General features: G+C 35.7%; 1 protein-coding gene across 1 annotated transcript in view; it reads right to left on the bottom strand.

Annotated features, from left to right (window-relative positions):
* The window catches only part of LOC108638659 (neuroligin-4, X-linked-like), a 166586-nt gene that overhangs the window by 127996 nt on the left and 15728 nt on the right, over positions 1 to 22862 (bottom strand). The window contains exon 2 of the mRNA XM_029964759.1: positions 9012 to 9092. The gene's annotated coding sequence lies outside the window, so the exon portion shown is untranslated. The remainder of the gene's footprint in view (positions 1 to 9011; positions 9093 to 22862) is intronic.

Raw genomic sequence — 22862 nt, 5'->3', positions numbered from 1 at the left:
AACAATGCAACCCAGCTAAACTGCTATTTTCTTTAAAAGTAAATATATTTTAAAGATTGAGACATGCAATAAATAGCATTTTTCACTCATGACCAGCATATCATAAACACTGGAAACAATATTCACGTGAGTATTTTCACTAATAGCCTTCACTAATAGCTTTCACAATAGCCTTCCAATCAATCTGCTGAATATATATGTTATCTTACAAGAATTCAGTAACAGGCACTTCCTAAAATGTCATTGAAACAAACCAACCAACTACCATTCAAAAGAAAAATAAAAGAAATATAATTCACCAAGAATAGCTTGCATTTTCAAAACAAAATGACACAGAAAAAATCTTTAGAAAAGTGAATTGTAGCTAAATTAAAGTTAGTTTATGATAAGTTTATGTTGTGATGGGGTCTTAATTAGCATGCACTGCTAAACAGAAAAATTTCTTTAGAAGCTTGATTTAGAGGTTTCCAAATTTTAATAATTATCCTAATAGATCTTTATACTTCTGCCAAAAGTCTTGACTTTTGTTTGGGGATTTTTTAAAATTCTCTAAAATCAATGGAAATAATGTGTTTAGATCAGGGTAACGTGAATTCCATATGCACAGATAACTTAAACCCCCAAAGAATTTTGGCAATGTGCATTCATCCACCTTGCAAAAAGCATCCAAGTGTAAAAGGAGAGAAGTGCTATTAGAGGAGTCTGGATAGCAGTCAGCTTCAGGAAAGCAAATCTGAACATGGAGATAACTTTCACTTTAAAAAAATCCACAACTCTCTTTTAGTCCTTGAATTAATAATCTATAAATACAGTGCCAGTGCAAGTTGCACTTGTGAAATAATTTTCATCAGTTGCACCATGAAAATAACTGGTAATTTGAACTGGAAATCAGCTATAGTAATTATTTTGTTATACCACCTACTACAGAGTAGGTGTGCTTCGTTTACCTACTGATGTGTTATATCTGGGGGCTCTTTCCATCATTTTCTTGCTTTTATATTTGAGGTTATTCTATGTGTATGTGTATCTTTTTTGGAAGGAAGCATAACAAACTGAGAGCTTTTAAAGCTTTACACAAAGCTTTGTGTATTTTAGTCTGAAAGTATTATTAAATTAGAAATAGCTTTAACGAAAGAAGAGAATTCTGGTTACTGAAACATTTTAGTATTATTTCATAGTTAAGACAAAGTTATGCTCTTTGCAAGGACTCTTGCAAAAGATATTAATCTCAAAAGCTGTCTACATACAGTTAACATACATATCTTTTAGTTTAGCCTCCTATTTTAGTGACATATATAAGTAAGAATAGACTTCGACTCAGCGTACCAGTTGGATCGCTCATTATTCATAGCTAATTTTCAAGGATTTGCATCTCATCTTTATGAATCAAATTCATGACATATGTCTACCCATAAGAGAAGTCACAGTGATATGACACAGCATAGAAAATATCACCTACGTACCTTTAAAGCAAAGTAAAAAGCCTTAAATGAAAGAAGCAACAAAAATTTTCAGTACAATTAACTCCATTGACTGCAAACTACATTAGAATTAAGGGTGTGATTTAGTTCCAGATAAAAGAATTTTGTTTCCCTCACAGAGAGCCAAACCACAATTATAATAGAGATTTGGTTGCAGATTATTAATTTCTTACGCCAACAAAAAATTCACCTTTTTAAGATTATAAACACCAAATTTTGTCAGTTACTTCCTAAAGCCATATCAAAATATAAAAATTTAAGCTGTTTTTTCTAACATTCTGTGAATAGTCATGTAAGCTTTAAATCCGTGTTCATGCTGTGAGTGCAGATGAGCAAATATCCGTCACTGTTAATACATCTGCAACCAGGTGAAAAAAGGAACAGTACTAGTTCCTACCTCATCAGGAAAAGCAGAGCCCATAATGCCTGAAAACTGACAGAATCTGATTTTACTTAACCTGAGTATTTTCACCTACACTCAAATAATTCTGAGCTTTTTTTCAGGTTGAGGATAACAACACTACCATATTTGTATTGTGTTCCCTTTCTCTGGCTTTTTCCTTGGGAAAGAACAACGGAAAGCAAAGCAGTATATATGAAAGATATTCTTTGATAAAGAACCTTGTATAAAGAGTGTTTTAGATGCTTTTAGATACTTTCATGTTTTTTTTTTAAATACTTTCAGCTTCCATATTTAAGACTCAACAGAAAAACACTGCATATATATGTATATTGCGCACAATGTCAATAGAAAATAAAAAAAAAAATACTCTAAGAAATGCTGTACAATACCAGCTATCTGGGTCTAAATTGGCAAGCAATTAAAGTTAAATGTATTTTATATTCATATATACAAACAAACACATTTACCTTTGGAATCAAATAGTGATTTTCAGTTCTAAGTAATTTCTACAAGCAGTTTGGCTTCCTGCTGGCAAAAGCATTTTATTTTTTTCTTTTGAAAAAGAAATAAATATGCCATCATCTTCCCTAGTCACTCAACAGCTGTATCAATCTGTTTTCAGGGCAGTGATTAGCATAATTGCAGTGGATTACTTGCATTTGGCACAGAATAAAAATAATTTATTATTTTAGCAGATATGACATAGAATGTATGGGATATCCAGGCCCTCTGGAGCAATGCTGGAAGTTTTATTCCTAAAACTCTACTAGAAGATTATTTTTAAGAACCAAAATCTGTCTCAAAGAACCAAAAACTTTAATTCTTCTGATATGCTGTTGGATGTACAACCTCACACCATGGCTAGTGCATATATCCATGATATTAGCTGAAAATAGCCCCACTGAGAGCATTATTCAAAAGTGTTTCAGTGTGATATAATTTCTCCAAAAATCAGAAAAAAACCCCCATGATATGATTCCATCATTACTGATTTTTCATCTATTTTATCTCCAAATTCCAGTTCCAATGCTGAGGTGCTATAGGGCTACCTATAGTGCTATACAAGTGTTAAAATTAATCAGCTATGTATGTACACAGCCATTTACCTTAATACTCTTTCACGTTTTATAAGCATACATAGATAATCACTGTATGATATTAGACAGAAATATCATAAAATTATAAAATAATTTGGGTTGGAAGGGACCTTACAGACTATCTAGTTCTGGCCTTCCTGCCATGGGCAGAGATGCTGCTAGATCAGGTTGCTCAAAACCACCCAATCTGCTGTTGAACTCTTCCAGCCACAATTTCTCTGGCAGCCTGTTCCAGTGCCTCACCACCCTCACAATAAAAAACTTATTCCTCACAGCCACTCTAAATCCATGTTTTTCCAGTTTAAAGCCATTCCTCTTTGTTCCCTGTTACTACACACCCTGATAAAAGTCTCTCTCCACATTCCTTATCAGCCCTTTTTATATATTGAAAGGCTGCAGTAAGTACTCATGAGCACCTTCTATTCTCCAGGCTGAACTACTCCAACTATCTCAGCCTGTCTTCACAGGGGAGGTGCTCCAGTCCTCTGATCATCTTGGTGGTGCTCCTCTGGACCTGCTCTAACATGTCCATATCTTTCTTGTACTGGAGCCCCCAGAGCTGGATGAAGTACCCCAGTGGGGTTTCACCGGAGCAGAGTGAAGGGTCAGAATCACCTCCTTCAACCTGCTGGCCACGCTGCTTTTGATACAGTCCAGGATACAGTTGGCTTTCTCAGCTGCAAGTGCACACTGCTGACTCATAATCAGTTTTTCATCCACCAGTATCCTCAAGTCCTTTTCCACAAGGCTACTTTCAAACCATTCACCATCCAGCCCCTACTGATATTGGGGATTGCCATGACACAGGTGCAAGACCTTATACTGGTCTTGCTGAACTTCAAGAATTTCTCATGGATTCATCCGTCCAGCCTGTTGAAGTCCCCTTGGGATGGCATTCCTTCCTTCAAGTGAATCAATTGCACTGCTTATCTTGATGTCATCCTTATACTTGATGACGGTGCACTCAGTCCCATCATCTATGCTACTGATGAAGATATTTATTAGCATGGTCCCACCAGTATGGACCCTTGAGAGACATCGTTCATTACTGGTTTCCAGCAGTAACCAGTGTAGCCCTTGGCTTCATAACCTCTATTACAGGCTGTATAAAAAGGATTGCATGATACAGTCATCTCCTGCTTTTAGAATCTGGAGCTGATGATCCCAGAGATCATTTTCTGTCAGTTATTTCTAAAAGAAACTTGAACTTTAGGGTACAGAGATCAAATTAAGTCATGGAAATGCCAGAAGGACACAAGATTTTCCTGTTATACAGGGATATTCCTTTTATATAAAAAAGAAGGAAGGTAGCTGCTGAATGGTAGGTAAAAGGATATATATTAAGAGATATAGATGGGCTTCCCTTCCCATTAACTACTGAGTTGTCCAAACAAAACAAACAAATCACAGTCTTGTGATTAATAATGCAGTTGCAGTGTGTTTTGAACCTTGACAGGATGAGGAAAACTGCTTACAAGTAATTAATTTACACTGGAACCTTGTGCTCAAAACCTTTACTGTTCTATAAAAAAAAAAAAAACACTGAACTGTTTTGAACTTTTTAAGAGTTTAAAGTTCCCTGTAGAAACGGATATAGCATCACTACCCATTGTTCAGTACAGTAGATTTAAATTATATGAGTCATGGTGATAAAACATATTCAAGTTCAAACACTGAGATAGTAAAATTTGCACTCTGGTTCTTTGAATTGAACATGACTGAACTTCAAAAAATACCTGTAATCAATCAAATGAGCCGCCTATGCAAAACAGTGTGATTATTTTCTACTTCAATTTTACTTATTAGTCATGATGTTATGATTCAGTGAACTCCTATTATCCATGCAGTCTGTATAATGCTGAAATTAGACAATTCTAACCATTCTTTGTTATTGTTGTACAATACTTTTTGTAATATTGTGTTCAAATTAATTTTCTACAAAATCAATTGTATTTATGGAAATGTTACTTAGATAAGAATAATTTATGTTTCTTAAAGATTTAAGACAACCATGACTCATACTTTTATAAAATTATTTAACTAGCTCCCAAAAGCTGTCAGTAAAGCTAATGAATTTAGGTAGAAGTGATAAAATTACTCAATACCTTGCCATCTGAAAGTAAATTTAATGACCTGGAAAGTTTTAGTGTTTGTTATTTCATAATTGAATAACATTTGCAAATGCTTCATATTTCCATTTCTCACTTAGGTTCTTCATAAATTCACATATTGATGGAGATTATTAGGGTTTACCTGCTTTCAGGTATTTTAAGTCAGTCATACTATAAGAGATAACTAAATATTGGGATAAAAATTAATGGATACATCACTTTGAATTCAAATGGAGGCAAGGAATCATTTATATTCATTAAAGAATCCAAATGTTTTGATTCCACTACTCACAGAAGGTCTCCACCTTTAATGGAAAATACACCACAGTACCAGTGATGTAACAGATTTTTCTAAGATTAGATTTACCACTAACATCTCAGAGTAAAGCAGATGATGCAACTTTACTTATTTTTTCTATATTAACTGAGCCACAGTTAACTGCAATGGATTTAGGACTCCCTGGAAACGAATGTATAGACACATAGAGAGTTGTGGAACTTCCTGCAAACAAATCTAGGCAAAATCTCATTAAAACCTGGTTAAATTTCCAAACAGTAGGTGTTAAACTCAATTTACACTACTAAAATTTCTTGAAGAAGGTTTAGTTTCCAATTTGGAAACCTACTGAAATATTGAGCATTAGCCTCAGTTAATTAACATGACCAGACAATCAGTTCTGAGATGTTCAGCTGATAATTTCATCAATTGCTCCTGCTTATCAATTATTTTTCACCATGGAAAACATACCTTCTATCATTATAAAAGGAAGGATTTAAACTGATTTCTTCTCTTCCTTACTTCTGTTTCAAAATTAAGAGAATTGGTAGGAAGAATATACACTATAATGGCAGCAGAGCCTATATATATAATAGTACTGATCTTAGGAGTCTACTTAACTGATGGATTTCCATGCTAAAATTGTGCTAATGTTTCATTAAGACAGAAAAAATGTGAGGAGCATTCTTCTTCCACCTAAGAGTGTAAAATACAATGAGAGCCTGAAAAGAAAACTGGAGGAGTTGAAGGCGTTGCTTAACCAGAGGTTGGACTGCTCAGTTGAGTACACTTCCATTTACAGCCATAAACTCTGACAAGAGGAAAGCAAAGATCTTGATCAACAACACTAAATCCGAAGAGCTGAAAAGTAGGCTGAGAGCTGACAGCTCTACGAGTGTTATATTGTGGTCTGATTTTCCTCAGAGAATTAAGAGTTGATCTGTTTCCTGAAACTCTCCAGACTAGAACTGGAATGATTTATTCCTGCCTTCTAATATGAAGGCTTTATTTTTCCTTCACATTTGTTATCATAAATGATACAAGACAGAAGGCTTGATCAGAGTCTGAGAACATGATCAAGAATCTGACAGTATGTGGCTACATCAAAGAAACAACACAGCACTTCACAGACTACCACAGGGCTCCATCTGCACACTCAGCTGTCAGGTTGGTATTCTAGAATGAAATCCCACCATTTAAACTCACACTTCTGATGTAAGATCAAAATCTGAGGACAAAGCATGGGCCATTTTTTTGCTTCAGTTTTTACTACTATACTGTGCATTGCCAGAAAGCCTTTTTTGCGTACTCCAAACATAATGTTTTTGCTTCTTGAGGAAGATCATTGGTTTATGTTGAAGATTTTTATCTGGAATTCTGGATGAAAATGATAGCAAGTAAGAAGTAAAAGTGTTCAAGATTTAGGGATTTCTTTCTGTATTTTTCTTAAATATAAGAGTACAGTATAACAAAAATCACAGTTACAGTCTGTCCAAGCTACCATGTCTAGTTGTTTTTTTTGGAACCAACACTGATAATTATACACACGCTTCTCTTATTCATCCAAATGTATCTCTAATGTCTGCTGCAAATACAACTTCAAAATTAGTTTGGCTTGGGTTATACATTTTCCTGAAAGCCTTCAGATCCATTTCTATTTGTCTCCTGAAAAAATTCTTATAATACAACCTTTTTTCAGACAAAATTTGAAACTAATACATATTTTCACATTTCTGTTGTGTATCTTTGAGTACCTTGGGGGTGGTAGTTGAATAGAAATATCTGTGGCTACTTATATTTCAGGAAATTAGCAAGCAGAGAAGCTGAAATAAATTTGGTGCTGATTTATAACTTCATTTTCTACTCCTGTTGTTTGTTGCTTGTTTGTTTGTTTTTTTAATATATAGTCCAATTATCACTTCACATGAACAACAAAATTTTCAAAAGGCACTGCTGGCTTCTGATGTCCACTAACTTGCAGTGTGATTTAAAAGCCAGACATCAAGAGGCTCCATCTCACTTTTCTGTTTTAATGTTGTTTTCTTCCCTTTCTACTCCTTCTCTCTGGCTTTTCTTTCCTGTGTTATGAAGAACAAACACAATGCTGAGAAAACAGAGAAAACTAAAATCACACTATCCCTCACTTTCCCCTGCAGACTCCTCTCCCCAGCTTCCGTGGTCTATCTCAGTGTATTGAGATAGATCTAGAGATAAGATTTTCCCTTCCTGGAAATTGCTGTGGCTTATTCTAGTGCAAGACAATGTAAACCTCCCAAAATTTGTTAGTTCCAAAGAAATTATTATTTCATCTTTGTACTCGTCAGCTTTGTACTCTTGATATTCACCTTGTATTCTTTATATCAGGTGCTTGCCTTTTTCCTGAAAAAAATGTCCCGAGTTCTCTGAAGTGGAGTAAGTAATTGAATTTTATGTATGGCATTCATGCATATTGTACTACTCGCTATACTAACCCCTAAGAATTCAGCTATTATCACAATCACTGTGGATGCTAAACTACTAAACAGGTTCCTGTTCATGAATTATTTTTTATTCAATTACATTTAAATTGCTACAAATTGGAATAAACATGGTTCAGTGATGCAAAAGTCACAGGAGTTTTCAAAGCTGTTATTTTCTTTGTCTGAATTTTACACTTCACATAATGGTACCCTTGATTCTCATAACTAACCTGTCATACTTTGAATTATTGCTTATTCACAACTTTATTATCACATCAGATCTATTACTATTCCTTCTCCTTGAATTTAGGACCCAGTGTTAATATGAAATTGAAACATCATTGTACTACAGCTAGGGCAATGATTACAGAAAAAGTCACATTTGCTTTGAAGTTCCTGTATAATATAAAGTGAGAAGGAAGAATGTGCATCAGAGAAACTCTTCTGGTCATTCCCTTCTCATTAATCAGTGTGTCAGGCACAGCATGAATGAATGGTAGTTAGATTAAGATGTTTTATAAATAGACTATATTCTATGCATAGATTTCTAAATTAAAACCTTGTCACATATTTCATATTGATATAATAAGAATGCTCATATATGTATGTATATATATATACATATAACTATCTATGTGTGTGTCTGTGTGTACGCTACATATATATTAAATTATGTTATTTCATATTTTGCTAACAAAATTAGAGGAAAAAAATAGATCTTTATTATAGCAATATGAAACACCAACCAAGCCCTTTTTTAATACAGCCCATAAGAACTTAGAAACCCAACTTCTTGCAAATTGGAGACTGTCAGCTCTATCTGGAACACTGTGGCCTGGAAACCTCAAACCTTGCTGAGTAGCAGTGGCACAATAGCCTAGCTTAATCCCATGTCTTTTAACTACAAACTATTTGTTATCATTCAATATTTACAAAACTGAAAAATAGTAATAATTCATGCTTATCATGAATAAGCACATAAAGAGCACTATTGTTGAGAATGCACTCTATTCCATATCCCATACTATGAACACACGGCAAACAAACATTTTAACTGGATGTGTATATTGCAAAGATATATTTCAAACACGTTTAAGAACACCAGCAACAGAGACTTGCTATCATTTCTTTTACACATTTTTACAGAAAACAGAATTGTTATGAACATATTTTTAGTACTTACCACTGTGTTGTATTTTTGAGAAGGCTTCAAAATTCCCCCATAGGAGGAAGCATGGTGTCATTTTCGTTACAGCAGTTTTTCCTGTCGGGAAGAAATATATAGTGAGTGCTCTTCAATAAATTAATTAAAAAAAACCCATGCTTATGAGTCACAAATAGTGAACAAAAGGTTACTTAGTAAATCACCTGTAGTAACAGATATTATACATATTCAAATATAAAATAAAAAATTAAATTTTTTTTTATAAAAGACATTTGACTATTTTTTATTCTTTCTTATGTGTAATTCAAAACTGTAGTTTACCCTTCAAATGACATTTCAATGGATAGACTATTTCTCAAAAGTCTATCCATTTTAGATAGACTGTTTAGATATAACTACCAATATTTATCAACTGTCTGTTCTGTCAGGACTATCTTGAGACACTGCTACTTAATACTCAAACCTTAATAGTGTCAAGAAAGTTATTTCAGGTAATTTTAATATATCTCAAGACTCTATTAGCTGAAATACTTCTCTTCTGTCAAAAGGCAACAAAGTTGATTTTATGGCATTTACAGCCACATACATTTTGCAGAAGAAACTCATGCACTGTCTGTATATTTATTTCTGTTTTTCTCATAAAGTACCAAGGCACTTCTTATCATTTATTCTTATTTTCACTAAGTTGATCCTTGCAGAGACTGCAGATTCTGCAATTTAAAACAAAATTAATACTTTCTCATGAATGTTTTGACTCACTACAGCCAAACCACTCCCTGTAAATGCAATTCATTGTAACAGCTGCAAACACAGGTCTCGATTCTATGTAAACACAGTGATTATCTTCATAAATTGGAAATAAGTACCAGTGGATGTCTATCTAAATACACGTTTGGAAAGGAGAAATTCTGAAATATGGAAGCTAAGCAGAATTCCTTATGAATAAGGAATGTGTGAAACACCCTAGCTAAACTGTCAAAGTGTCCATCTGGACACTTGCTACAGAGGAAGCCTGGCAATGCTGCAACTTTTCGTACACACCCGTTGAGGAATCAGATGTTGAAGTTTAGGACAATCTTTATTGCAAGCTACAGTAATGTCTTAAATCTCTCCCCGTGACAGTGGCACTTTTACTGGAGATTTCACTGCTCACGTAGACTCTGACAGCCATTCCAATTCCCCAACACTAATAGGTGATTAAACCTAGGATATAAGAAATAAGGACGGATTTAAGGAATGGCTGTGAACGGCAGTGAAAATCTGCTAAGGCTAACACAGCTTCCCTTCTCAGTTATTTTAAACTTGCGTTTCTTTATTTCAGCAACCTTTATAGCTTAATTCCTGCTACAGGAATAGAACAGAATAAAACTCAGCTTTACTGGTAAACACAAGGATTGCATTTACTGTCTCTCCATGATACCAAAATAGTCTCCAGCTTTCAAGTATAAAAATGAATGAAGAAAGTACTATTTGTGCACTAGGTTTTCCAAGTTTATCTTTGTACTTATGGGTTTATCTTTCTTGCCTTCAGATTGTCTTACAATGTTTTCTAGTTACCCTTGACAGACTGATTTTTGTTGACAACTAGATTAATAGTTTAAACTTTATATATTCTAGTAAACCACACTGTGCATTTACAGATCATGTTTAGACTTTATCTCTAATAGTCAATTGTTCTCAAAAAAACAACAGCAAATACTGCACTTCCTTTGTATCAGGAAGCATGTGCACACATATTAAAAGACTAGAATTTAAATTTGAAGCAAAAATTTAGGCATCATCTACATATACTTTTATTATTTGAAGAGCTATTTTATTTTCATATTTGTGACAACTGATTTCCTCATAATTATAAAATTTTAAGAAAAATATTAAAGGAACCTGGCAGTTCTTCTAGGTATATTTTTCTGAAATCTATAACAGGTTTGCTCACCATTCCATAGATGTATATTTAACTTGAATGCAGTGGTGCTATAATCACCCTAGTTTTAATGTTACCCAGTTTAAGACTACTTATTTGACTCATTTCTCAGAATTATCACAACTGTCTCTGATGTTATAGGTGATACAACAAGAAACAACTAAGACTGACATTCAGGTATTATATTTACACAGTTATTTTAGTCTTTACCTGAGAAATATGTCAGGGAAGGTTTAGGTTGGATATTAGAAAAAGGTTCTTCACCCAGAGGGTGGTTGATCACTGGAACAGGTTCCCCAGGGAAGTGGTCACAGCACCAAGCCTTCCAGAGTTCAAGAAGCATTTGGATGATACTCTCAGGCACGTGGTGTGACTCTTAGAGATGGTCCTCTGCAGGCTTAAGAATTGGATTCAATGATCCTTGTGGTGCCTTTCCAACTTAGCATATTCTATGAATCTGTGAAATAAAATCTCTGTCTCATAAAAAGTTTGTTTTAGTTTGTTTTGAACATGATGACTCACTCTCTCCAAAACCTCTGACAGCTCTTGCCAATACCTAGATATAAGCCTAGATATATTCTTCGATGTTGAATTTTATTCAACACAATTACTGGACTATTGTAATTAACTTCTGTTTGAGCAGACAGGTTCATGAGGTCTCTCTAAGAAAATGTACTCTTTTGAATTTGATCTTAGCATCGCTAAGTACATCTTTAAATCTGTAACTTTTACAGTGTTTACCCCCTTTTTCCCATTGATTCAGCTTCATATCAAGTTCTTTCTTTTGAAAATTTTCATAAGCTTTCCACTGCTAAATTGGAAAACTTCCCATGTATTGACACTTTTCATAGTAATTAAATTTTCAAATCTTTTGAACTATAAACATAAAATCAGTGATTAAACAATGGGTCATAGAATCATAGGATATGCTGAGTTGGAAGGGACCCATCTGGATCATTGAGTCCAATTCCCGGCCCTGCACAGAACATCCCAAGAATCACACCACGTGCCTGAGAGCATGGGCAAATGCATCCAGGCAATTCAATAATGTTCTCTCCATAGCAATAGTCCAGAAGTCAGAACTTCAGCTAAGCAGATGTTGCTATTTCAACTGTTTATTGTCTGGACAGTTTGGGAGGAGAGGGTTGTTCATAAGAGGAAAGCCAGCTAGAGGTAGATCTCACAGCAGGAAATAGACACAAACCAGCTAGAAGAGTATCAGAAATATGCAAATGAAATAATTTTTGCCATTAATTAAGGTATTTGAAAGCAAAATAACTAAATCCGGCCATAGGCTTCCTTTGTATTTAGTCGGAAAAAATAGGCATCCTGAATTTAGAAGACTTATTAATATTCATGGGTCAAACAGTGTGGGCTTTAAGTTAGAAAACGAACAACCAGCTCTTCACATACTCCAACTGAGGTAACGTTGATTTTCTGATATCTAAGAAATGAGTGGTGGTACTTTATTTTCTTTACTTGAACCAAAAATGTAATTAAGTATCAAATAATGCAAAGACAGTGAAATGTAACTTTTCCTTTGCTAAATATGCAGTAACTCTCTTTTTGCCTAAAGAGAAGAAATTCACCAACAAGTAAAAAGCTCCCATTTTACAAACCCATTCTCAAACTTTAATTGAAAGCAGCACACCAGAAGAAGACAGGAAGCCTCTCATCTACACAACTCCCTCGAAATGTACATATTTTGAGTTATACTCCTTATCTTCAAGCAGATCAGAAAGATGTGGTGAAACCTGTGTTTCTTCTTTCTCCCTCTGACATATTAATTTCCTCATGATTCTCTGCTCATCCATTTCTGTTTTGAATAGTCAAACCTATGAACCTCTTTGTACTTCTGGTCTCGACTTCTGCCTGTCCCATAACAATGCCCTTGTGGTAGCATTGTCAGAGAAAGCAGGAAAAAAGACTGACACTCCTCTGAAGCCAGAGGTGAGGGACTGTATGCTCAGACACAAGTAACTAAAATATTCCACAATATGGGTGGGTGGCTTCAGAGAGAAACTACAAGAAAAAGAGAGAATAGGATTGTTCAAATCTGTGGTAAGGCCTAAGGGCAGGAAAAGCTCTAGCAGAGACCAAAGATGAACAGAGTAAGCAGGCAGAACAGCCGAACAGGAGCAATAAACAGAGACTGCTCTTCAGAGAAAATGGGCTGCTACCAAACATACAACTACAGCAGCAGAGCAGGAATAACAGAGAAATGGAAAGGCTGATGCCCTCTCCACAGGATGCAGATGGGGAGGAAGAATGAAGCTGTGTGTGTAAGGCATGATGGCAGCTAGGAACAAGTAATGTGAATTTGCAGTGGACCTTATTTCTTCATAAAAGTACTAACATTTCTTGAGAAATCTTCTTGTCTTCAGAATTGTTTAGATACGACTCTTTGCTAACGTGATTGGCAAAACATAGGTTAATTACTCATGTGGGCTATATCAGAATCATCCTGAACCACGTGCCAAAACAAAGATGTCATATGTGATACAGCAGATAAGACAGATTAAAATCTTCTCCTCATCAGGAGAATAATTGAAGGTAAATATCTGACTAGCATATAATACACATTTCATTAAAATTTTAAAGAATGAAAGGGTGATAGTATAGGTACAATGAAGTTACAAACAAACCTAATAATTAATACTACAGATCAAAAACCTGAAAAGTTCCAGAAAAAGATAAACATGCTGAGGTGGAAAAACCCCATATCAAACTTAAAACAAATTAAAAAAAAAAAACAACAACAAAATAAACCCAAAATACAACAAGCAGGCTAGAAACAAAGATGTTAGACTCATTTTGAATCGAACAAAACAAATCTTCTCAAGAATTTGCAAACTGCTATGAAAAGTCAGGAAGAATTAAACTCATGAAGCTTCAGCCCAAAACAGCAACACACACCAGAGAAATGCTGATGATGCAGAAGAGAGTAATTTGCCGTGTTAAGAAATTCTGAATGGTAAATGGAATGATAAATCCCCTTAGGGAAACTCCAGGCCAGAAAGTAACAATGCTAAAAAAGCGTGTAGAACAAGACACAGAAAAACCAAAGGACATGAGAAATGCTAAGTCTAAGGTCAAAGAGAAGGGGAGAGTGCTAGTCCTGTGTCAAAAGAAAAGGCTGAATCTCAAGGCAGGGATAAGAGAAAGGCCAAGCTTGAGATTAAGGAGGAGGAGGAAAAAGAGGCTGAAATACAGTTAAGGGAGAAAGACAGCAGAAAGCAGAGGGTAGAAGATTAAAAAAAAAAAGCACTGAGGACAAAACTGAAGTCAAAGAAACAAAATCCAAAGAGAGCTTCAAGACCATGCTGAGACATATTGAAATTAAAGATCAGATGGAACAGCAAGAGCTCCACATAATAGCCCTCAAGCTTGTCAAGGTACAGCATTCAGAGGCTGCAGACAGGGAATCAAATGAATAGAAGACAGAATAATCCACCCAGTGGCATGGAGTTCAGATCATCTTTTAGTCCTCACTTCAAGTATCTAGTTAAGTCTCCTTAGGCCTTTTAATATTATTTCTGTTTCTGAAACTAACAGCAAGAAATGTATGAAAAGGCACTTAAACAGCTATTACAGCAAGGCTCTCGCTGTGCTTGACGTAATGTTAATTATCTCTGTCTCTTCCAAATTATTACTAGTAAAACAATTACCTTCGATAAAATTAGATATGCCTCTTATGTACAAGCAAACTCTGATAAATATATCTGCCTTTCTCCCTTATGATTTTTTTTTCTATATCCTATGTAATTCAGGAAGAAATTCACTTGAAATTTTCATAGCCAGAAGGACTGGAATGACTAAAAATTCATTCAAGAAAAATTCATAAATGAAAACCCTCTCAAAAGTGGAAAAGTTTTTTTCTTTACTTTACATAAGTGATGTATCAGATACTATCATTGCTAGTTAAGCCACTAAGCTGTTTTTCCCACACCCCACAAAAATGCAGCATAAGGTGAGAGAAATTGCAATCCCAACCATCAAAATGAAATGAGCACATCAAAATCTGTCTGCACTTAGGGATTTTCCTATCTAGCTGCATAAATTTTCATTTCTATACTATCAAAACACCTTTCTGATAGACAGGACATGCACAGGGAAGCTATTCCAGTTCAGTGTCGACGTAACAGAAATTGCCAGGGCTACAAGGCAGAGGGTCCCTGCCCTGCCCAGACATGGCCCTGCTTAGACGGGACCACCATCAGGCGAATGGTCCAGCCTGGCCTCAGCCTGACCGAGGTGCCCGATGCCCAGGGCTGAGGCTGCCCCAGTGCCCCTGGCTGCCCTGCTCCTGGCTGGTGGGGGAGACAGGCCCTGGCTGACAGGACCTGCTCTGATGCCTTCCATGAGGAGCTTCTGACATTTCTGGACCCTACGATGCCACGACACAAAGTTACTAATTCAGAACTGCAAGTGAACTGCTCACACAGCAAAAAAATCCTACTTTGACCAGACCCACGATGACAGACAAATGAGGAACATATCCTTCTTGCAGCAGCTGTCATTCTATCCATAACATAATCCCTAAAATCCAAATTTCCTGAGATCACAGTATATTTTAACCCAGCCACCATCACAGAAACTCTGAGAATTGAAAGTACAAACAAAACCCCACACCAAACACTGCAGCAGAATAAACTCATACTATCAGTCAAGATGAGAAACTAGTTACGAGTAATATTTTTCTATTTTCTGTTTCTCCACCCAGAGATACACCTAGGCACTAAATTCCTTAACTTCGGTGAGTACTCAAAATTACAGACTCCACAAAGACCTCTGTGTCTCTTCTCTGGAGAAGCTTTCATTTTTTGTTATAACCTATCTTCACTGTTTTTACATGACTGAGCCACCTATTTAGCATTTACATCTGCTACAGAGGTGCTGCCTCTCAAATTGTCTAATTGATAATTATGTTGTGAAAGGAGTTCTAAATGCCCTTAGGAGGTAAAGTTCAGAACATTTGTTGCTAATAAGTATTCAGTGTAAAGTTCATTGCTTTGGTTTCAGCCCCTTAGGAGATGGTCTTCTCCATCCAAAACCTCAACATTTTATCTAAGTATATTTTTTTAGTAAAATGAGTGTCATTAACTGTCTTTACAAACCTTGCTAAACTTTGAGATTATCTAACTGAAATTTTAACACATGAACGTGTCCAAAAATTGAGCAGTCAAAAATGAAATATAGTAAGAATGTCTTTCATCCTAGTAGAAAGTATTATATAAAGAAAGGGCAATGAAGTTACCAGTTCCATCTTCCTGCATTTTGCATTAAATCATCAGGTGAAAATAAATGTCTCAAACCACAATGAACGTAGAGAGGTGTTATCACTGGACTACAGTCTTGGTCCATTTAGACACAGATCCCTTTCATTTAACTTGACTTTTTCTCTTCCTCCCTATCACTTGCCTCTTCTCCTTCCAAAAGGTATTTAATAATTTGTTTATTCTAAGCAGTTTTTACCTCTGTAGAGATTATCATCACAAGCTAAGGGCAGACACAACCACATCCTACATAGACCTATGGACTAAAAACCTACATGATTTAAACTGCAAAAGCATGTTTCCAGCCTCCTTACTTGTCTAAAAATGATTGGTGAAGAAGAATGAACAACCTTTTCTCAAAAACAACTTGTGAGGAAGTTGGGGAGTAGAGAGTAACAAACCCAAAGTACAACAGCAATCCGATATGATCATCTTAGAAGCCTTTGAAAACAATCAGTGTGATTAAAAGCATTCAAGTATTGATTAAATAGATTTCTCTCAATTTCTCTAGATTTCTCTAGAAGGAAATTTCTTAATTCAAAATTTCAGGTGTTGAATGGTGCTCAGTAATAGGACCAGAGGCAATGGGCACAAACTGAAACACAGAAGGTTCCCTCTGAATATCAGGAAACACTTTCTTACTGTAAGGGTGACCAAGCACTGGCACAGGTTGCTCTGAGAGATGTAAGATCTCCTTCCTTGGAGATATTCAAACATTGTCTGGACATAGTCATAGACAAACAGCTGTACATGTCTCTGCTTGAGCACAGAATTTGGATGAAATAATCTCCAGAGGTCCCTTCCAACCCCAAACAGTCAGTTATTCTGTTCTTCAGTGATCTGTAAATATAGGTACTTTTTTCAAGACAGACAGAATATGCCATCAACACAGCAGTCTTTCCTGATTCAAAGAATCCAGACTCCAGTTGCAAAGGTTATAGCAGATGTTCAGTGTTTGGTTATGTCTAATTCATGCCAGTGAATCACTACATCAATTACTCAGATCATTATTTCTCCTTATAGAGCAGAGTCATTTGGTATTAGCAACTAAAGAACAGCTTGAACTATAATCTCTGACATCTCAAGTGAATATCTTTCGTGATAACTGAGCAAAAGCCTGATTCAAGTCAAGTAGAACAGGGATTGCTACAGTCCTATATCCCCAAGCATTGTTCTGTCCTCAAAAGAGACAAGGGAAGAAACATATTTTAACTCTTTCCTAATTTAATTAAATCATCATACAGAATCAGCTGCCTACCAGTGGAAAGTCACAGAGGAAAAGAAACAGCTCCATCTTCTTCCAGCACTACAAAAAATGTAATTACATGAAATGGGATATATGCACCCTTACACCTATTTTAGCCTCCCTGTCGAGAAAAACACTTAAGTCTCTATCTGGCAACCACAGCCTTGTGAGCAAACACAAGCACATTTGATACAAGACTCTGTTTCACATGAAATATATGAGAGTGCCTCAAGTCTTGGAGTTTAACGGCTCTATCTCTATTGCCTTCCCCTAGGCCTCATTCCCACAGCTGTTTACATAACAAGGCCTCCTGGTAAAAACATAATTCCCTTTCTTTTTGTGTATGTGAGGTTTCCTTCCAACAGATAAAATAACTGTAAGTAGGAGTAAGTGGGAAGAGAGAAGTAACTACACAGCTGTTCTAGATCATGTCTCAACCTGTCTATAGCCCAGTCTGACCCAAATGTTTCAATTCCTACCCCAGTTTGCAATCTAAATACAGCCAGAATTTACTTTGGTAACAACGAGCAACAACAAAAAATTGCAGATAATTTATATCTAAGGCTCCAATTTGTCTTCCCTCAAATTCAATGAGAAGAAAAGTCTTTTGCAGGAAACCTTTCTTCCTCTAATTTAATTCCATCCTGGTTTATGTGGGCTGCCATTGAAACTATCAATTTTCCCTTCTCTCGCTGTTTTCAGGAAAGTTTTGGCAGTTTACCAAAATCATAGTATGTTAAAAAAGCAAATATTTTAAAATGTGCATCCTTTTAAAGAGGTAAAGTGTGACATACAGCAATGATGGTAGTCACTACCAGCGTCACTATTAGTTGGGAGGGCATGAGGAGAGTAAAAGAGCAGGGATCCTGTCTTGACAGGAACCTCATGACCAACCCCATTCCCTGATCTCTAGAAGCAAAAGAAGCAGCAGCAAGTTGAGATGGATTTTTTTGGACAGAAAACTAAACTAAGTTACCTCTAAAACTGGGACTTGTCACTTGCAGCACAACCTCCCTCTTCACTACCAGATTATTCTACTGTCAGCTAAACAGTGTGAAGTCCTATAGCTCAAGTGGTAACAGGCCATATTGAGTCTTGAAATTTGACTTAAGATGTTTTGCTGAAGGTGTGGTAAGTGTACTTGGCATTGTATGAGTTGTGGTTTCCTTTTTTTTTCCTGCAACTTAAAATATTCTGTGAAGACCATAGGAAAAAATTAACAGAAAAACAAAGTCAAACCACATATTACAGGTGAGAATGTGGACCTAAATCCTTTTGATTGAGTTTAACACATTCAAAAGATATGTGTGCAATAAATGCATTTTGTTTAATGCTTCTACTAAGACTTGAGTCAAATGCAGGAAGTTAAATTACAACTTAATCAGTGGTGCTGAATGAACCATGTAGCAAATGTTAGATAAAGGTTAAGAGTGATGATAGATCCCTGGAACACCCACAAGAGAAGCATTAACCCTTGGCAATGGATTATCTCAATCATCAGCTAATCAAACACTCCATGTACTAACTGGATCTATTAGATTTAGGACTCTCCAAAATTAGCATTGGATAGTGTAGAATAATTAATTGAACAAGCAAATAAAAAACACAGTGATAATAAAAGCCCTTACATTTCCCCAGGGCAGGAAATCAATATGTTGGTAAATTTATTTAAACTCCATTGCATGAACTGAGTAAGTTGCCTAAAATGTTTCCAGTGTCTTGGAATATTTGCTGAAGATTCTAAAGCTTTCTGAAAGTCAAATAAATCCTCTCTTGTCTCCCATCAGAAGCAGAAATGAAAAGATTTCTCTCACTGTAGTGCTATATATAAAGCCATTGTTCTGCATTTAGAACATTCTGTTTTCGGCTAGACCTTGCTTGCTCTAGGTTGTCAGTCATCTTTAGATCTCCTGCCTGCAATAGCAATAGGTTATATCATATGCTGTTGATTACAGGTCATAACAAAAACAAATTTATGATTGCCATGAGTCCAATATCTCCACTCTCTTTCCATTTATCTGGTTGAGAAGCCAATTGCTTTTCTCTGCCCTGCTGTTCCTTGGAAGAATAAAGATATTCATGAGTGAATCAGCTACGAATATGTTGGCCTTTTAGTATTTCAGTTCCAAAAATTGAAGAAAGTCTACAGTTGCTTTGAGCAAAAACTACAAGATTGATCCAGAGCCCTTTGAAGTGGATTAAAGTTCTCATGAGATCAGTAAACTGCAGAAGTCAGTCCACATATCCATGTCTCATATTTGCTGTCTCATACTTGACTGTAGTCTGTTGGACACATAATTTTAGGACGAAATTGTGACAGGTAGCTGGTAGCTGCTACTGGGAAATCATAAATCATACACAGGAGCATGGTTGTGTAGAGCATTAAAAGGAAACATATTTTAGAAGTCTCTTTCACAAAAGCAAAACTGCTGCCACTTTGCAAGCCACAAGACAAATTTTACCTCAAAAAACTCTAAGAATTGATGATATACCCTGAGTTGTACAGAGAAACAAAGCTAATGCTGACCAAAGTGGTACAAAACTGCATTGTAGTGCTCTTCAAAGACCACAGTTCGGGTCCCAGAAGCTGAATGTCAGAGTACTTTCTGCCTGAGCAGAGCACCCACTATGTGGAGAGCTGAACAGCACTGTTGTGTCACTGTGAGGATGTGTGCACTCTGTCCAGTAACTTGGCATTGTTTCCACGGTGCTGCAAAATATTTGTAGAAATACACGTCTGTCTATATACAGACTTCTGAAACAGGCACGTGTGGTCAATATTAATATGGAGGATAATGATAAAGTATAAGCTTGATTGCAGCCTGATTTTCAAAAGTTTTGAAAAACTACTGGTTCAAAAGACCTCTCTGGTGACAAATCTCTGCAGTCATAAAATCCTTGTCTTTCTCAAGCACGAAGAACTCCAAATGTTGTTATTTTTCAAAAAGTAATTCCCTATCTGTAGAAATTTTTCCCAACATAGTTACCATAGTATGCTAACAAAGGTATTATGCATGAAAGTAACAATTTGAAATTTCTACAAATAAACTAAATCTTCCACTAATACATAATCTATATTACAAACACTTAAAAGCACTGCAGTTTACAGTTGTTTTTCATTCTTTTTTTCCCCCTTCACATGTCTAAGATGCAATTGAGACTCGTAGATGGTTAAGTGATAAATGCCTTTGTTCTATCATTATCTGGTTTTAGTTAAAAATTCAATTACTAGATCTCCTCAATAAACAACAGAACATCAGGGCAAATGTTTATTGGTTTTGCTGTTGTTTTTAAATACAGCTCTTAAGTCTTACAAGAGCTTTTAAATAGAGCTCTTAACTTTGCATTATTTAAGGGAGGGCTTTAAATTTTTTTATTCTCAGAAGATGAAAATTAACTTGAGATACCAAGAAAAAATTCTCTGTGTAGAAAACATAGCTCATACACTTTTGAATTAGATTCTTGTCATATAATCACTTCCAAAGATGTGAACAGAGATTATCGCTATCTTATTATCAGTGCACAAAAAAATGCTACTGTTTCACTCAAGGATCCAACTGCAATGTATGCCCTCACAAAAACAAACCTCCCATAGCTGGTATTCAAGTGACAGTTGCTCACAGTAAAAGAACCACTCCAGATGGTCTTGTTTTTCTTTTTAAGAATTTGAGTTTGCATTTGTGGGGCTTTTTAAATCACTCCTGAAAAAAAAAAAAAGCTAAAAAGCTATACATATAAAAGCCATTCAAGATTATCAAGTGGATGCATGCAATGTTTTGTTTGGCAATAAAACCCACCAAACATTTAAATGAGCTGAAAAATTCATGTACATATATATATATTTGCACATATTATATTTTTTTAGAACTTTAATTTTTTTTTATTTGAAAAATATTTTTAAACATGAGTCTCAATTAAAAATAATTCATCTACATCTAATCCTTTAGTCCTTTTTCTGTGAGAAATATAAACAGCTGCTGCTGAATTCTATTCCCTTCTTTGGTACTCTTCAGTAAAATTTTGAAATAGAATTATTTGTCATTAATTGGAGTGCTCACCTATCATTATAAATAATAAAACTAGTCTTCTGCCTCTAAATTTTTAAATCACAATTAATTGATAAAGTCAAAAAGAATAGGGGTTTAGAATGTTCAATATTGGTTAGAAGTGAAAACTGATGTTTTTATTGCTGCATTTGGGAGTTTAAATTTTATGTCTTGAGTTAAATACATTTAAACAGGCAACTCATGGAAATTTTCTTTCTGAAATATTTATGAAATTTTCAGTGATTATATTGTGAACTCAGTCCTCTAACTATTCCACATCGCATTTTGCCAACCCCAAAAAATTCAACCACATCTCAACTGTTTTTCTGCTTAGCAAAACTTGCAAAGGAATAAGAGGTGATAGTCTGAATCCTTAAACTCAGCCACAGTTAAACATATCTGTTATAATTATTTCAAATTGATGCTATGCCAATTATATTTTTTCACCCCTTTTAAATTCAGAATAATTGAAAATCCTATGAAACTCCTCCACACATTTTTCAAAAGGATGTCTCATATGAATGTACTTGGAGGTAACCAGCATATAAAATACTCTCTTTCTTTCATACATCATGATCTGCATACATCGTAACTGGGTAGTTTCTATTTTTTACACATGACTAAAATCACTGAATGACTATGTTGCATAGAAGAATGAAATTTCTTGACACCGATAACCCACAACAAACTATGAGAAACCTGCTAGCATGCCAAAGTTCAAAAATGACTACAGTCTGATGATTAAAACCTCTGATATGTACAATAACCTCAAATTAAGGCTAGATACTGGACTATTGTTACCTTAGAGTTTTTTGATTTTTTTAATTTTTGTAGATTTTAGAAGTAACTGTATTATATCCCTTACCCTTAGCACAGTAGTTTACACATACCCAACCCTATTACCCCATTCCATATCAATTCCTCCTAAATTCCAGTAGTGTATTTAGTCTCTTTTTCAAGGTAGGCCTTCATTCTGTTTAAGAACATCTGCACCCTGGCCTGCACAAGAAGATATCACCCAGGCAAAGCAAACTTCAAACCCAGAACTTTGGAAAGCCTCCAAGAACTGTACGTGCTCCAAAGAAGATGAAAGTGAGGAAGAGGGGGTCCCAAAACTCCCCCAGACTCAATTCCTGAGGGGCAGAGGGCAGAATGGGGCAAAGGCCAGAGGGTGGACGAACAGGGATTGGATGGACATCATTATAAAAATTGTAACACCTGGGTCGGGGGCATGCGTGTGGTTTGTATTCCCAGAGCCTGAGAGGCTTCATTAAAACCTTCCCTTTTCTTACCTCCCACTTAATTTGCCCTGGAGTTTTTTCTCCCTGAGTCTTTTAGGCAACACTATCAACGGCATTCAAGCACACCAGACATCCAACA

This window comes from Manacus vitellinus, unplaced genomic scaffold (assembly GCF_001715985.3).
Source record: "Manacus vitellinus isolate BGI_N305 unplaced genomic scaffold, ASM171598v3 scaffold_7_pilon, whole genome shotgun sequence".
NCBI lineage: Eukaryota > Metazoa > Chordata > Aves > Passeriformes > Pipridae > Manacus > Manacus vitellinus.
The sequence above is the reverse complement of the archived record's forward strand: the minus strand, read 5'-3'. Positions and strand labels throughout refer to the sequence as shown.